Here is a 2,500-nt window from a genome sequence, read left to right as displayed (position 1 = left end):
CCCCTTATTTAGGCACAGAAATTGGAATTACGTTTCAGTCTGGACAAAAACTGTTTACTTTAGACGATCCTTTGTTTTGAATACAAAAACTTACATTAAAAAAATTAAAAACGTCTTATTCTGGCTGAAAACTGCAAATTATATATTACTCTAGATAAAAGCAATTTATCCTGATTACTCCTTTACTTAGAATAGAGTAAACTTGTATAAAACTTAATAAAAACTTTAAATTTCGTCTCAAAGAAATAATTTACGTTATAGTTTTGACCAGCACTGTTTATTTCAAACGATTTTATGATTCGAAACTAATGAACTTTTATGGGGCAGATGCAAAACCACATATTACCATATAAAGCGTTGTTTTAAAGCAAATTATTACCTTTTGCAACAAGAAATTTCACGTCAAAGAAACTGAAAACTTCGTATCCATACATAAATATCGAATTACGTATCAGTTTAGGCAAATACAGCTTATTTTAAACGATTCCTTGCTATAAACAAGAAAAATTTTATGAAGCATATTGAAAACGTCTTATTCTCTAAAATAAGAGCAAATTATGTATCAGTTTTAACAAAAGCGGATTACTCTGTTTGATTCTATGCTTAGAGTAGAGTAAACTACTATAAAACGTAATGAAAACTCTATATTCAAGCTCAAAAGAACAAATTACGTTATAGTTTTGACTAAAAAAAAATATTTCGGACGATTACATACTTCGAAGTAAGCAAACTTTAATTGAACAAGTGCAAAAGCTAATACTTTGCTTTAAAATAACAATTTATGTGGTAAAATGGTATTTTGCATCTGTCCTATAAAAGTTTACTCGTTTCGCTTCATTGAATCATTCGAAATAAATTATTTTGACACAACAACAACGAAAATAATTTGTTTTTGTTTAAACTGTAACATAAGTCGCTTTTATAAAACGAACTAAGACGTTTGGCTTCTGTTTAGTGAAAGTTTTCTCGTTTGGGGGCATAAAATCGTTTGAAATTAAGAGTTCTGGTCAAAACTATAACGTAAATTATTTCTTTGTATCACTTTAAAGATTTGCGTTATAGTCTTGACGAGAACTGTTAATTTCAAACGATTCTATGCTTTGAAACCAGTATACTTTCACTGAACAGAGGCAAAACGTCTAATTTCGCTTTTAAAAAACGATTTATGTCACAGAAAATCAAATTACGTTTCAGTCTAGACACAAATTGCTTATTTTAGACGATTCTTTCTTTTGAACACGAAAACTTACATTAAAAAGATTAAAAACGTCTTATTCTGGCTCAAAACTGCAAATTATGTATTACTTTGGATAAAAGTAGTTTATCCCGATTACTCCTTTGCTTAGAATAGAGCAAACTTGTATAAAACTTAATGAAAACTTTAAATTTCGTCTCAAAGAAATAATTTACGTTATAGTTTTGACCAGAACTGTTAATTTCAAACGATTTTATGCCCCCAAACGAGAAAACTTTCACTAAACAGATGCCAAACGCCTTAGTTCGTTTTATAAAAACGACATGTTACAGTTTGAACAAAAAAATTATTTTCGTTGTTGTGTCAAAATAATTTATTTCGAATGATTCAATGGAGCGAAACGTGTAAACTTTTATAGGACAGATGCAAAATACCATATTACCACTTAAATCGTTATTTTAAAGCAAAGTATTAGCTTTTGCACTTGTTCAATTAAAGTTTGCTTACTTCGAAGTATGTAGTCGTCCGAAATAATTTTTTTTTGTCAAAACTATAACGTAATTTGTTCTTTTGAGCTTGAATATAGAGTTTTCATTACGTTTTATAGTAGTTTACTCTACTCTAAGCATAGAATCAAACAGAGTAATCCGCTTTTGTTAAAACTGATACATAATTTGCTCTTATTTTGGGAGAATAAGACATTTTCAATATGTTTGATAAAATTTTTCTTGTTTATAGCAAGGAATAGTTTAAAATAAGCTGTATTTGCCTAAACTGATACGTAATTCGATATTTGTGCATGGATACGATGTTTTCAGTTTCTTTGACGTGTGAAATTTCTTGTTGCAAAAGGTAATAATTTGCTTTAAAACAACGCTTTATATGGTAATATGTGGTTTTGCATCTGCCCCATAAAAGTTCATTAGTTTCGAATCATAAAATCGTTTGAAATAAACAGTGCTGGTCAAAACTATAACGTAAATTATTTCTTTGAGACGAAATTTAAAGTTTTCATTAAGTTTTATACAAGTTTACTCTATTCTAAGTAAAGGAGTAATCAGGATAAATTGCTTTTATCTAGAGTAATATATAATTTGCAGTTTTCAGCCAGAATAAGACGTTTTTAATCTTTTTAATGTAAGTTTTTGTATTCAAAACAAAGGATCGTCTAAAGTAAGCAGTTTTTGTCCAGACTGAAACGTAATTTCAATTTCTGTGCCTGAATAAGGGGTTTTCAGTTACTTTGATGTAAGGTTTCATGTTTGTAACAATGAATTAACGAAAATAATTGGTTTTTATCCAAAC

Source organism: Tribolium castaneum, chromosome 3 (genome assembly GCF_031307605.1).
Source record: "Tribolium castaneum strain GA2 chromosome 3, icTriCast1.1, whole genome shotgun sequence".
Taxonomy (NCBI): Eukaryota; Metazoa; Arthropoda; class Insecta; order Coleoptera; family Tenebrionidae; genus Tribolium; species Tribolium castaneum.
This window is presented reverse-complemented; position numbering follows the sequence as displayed.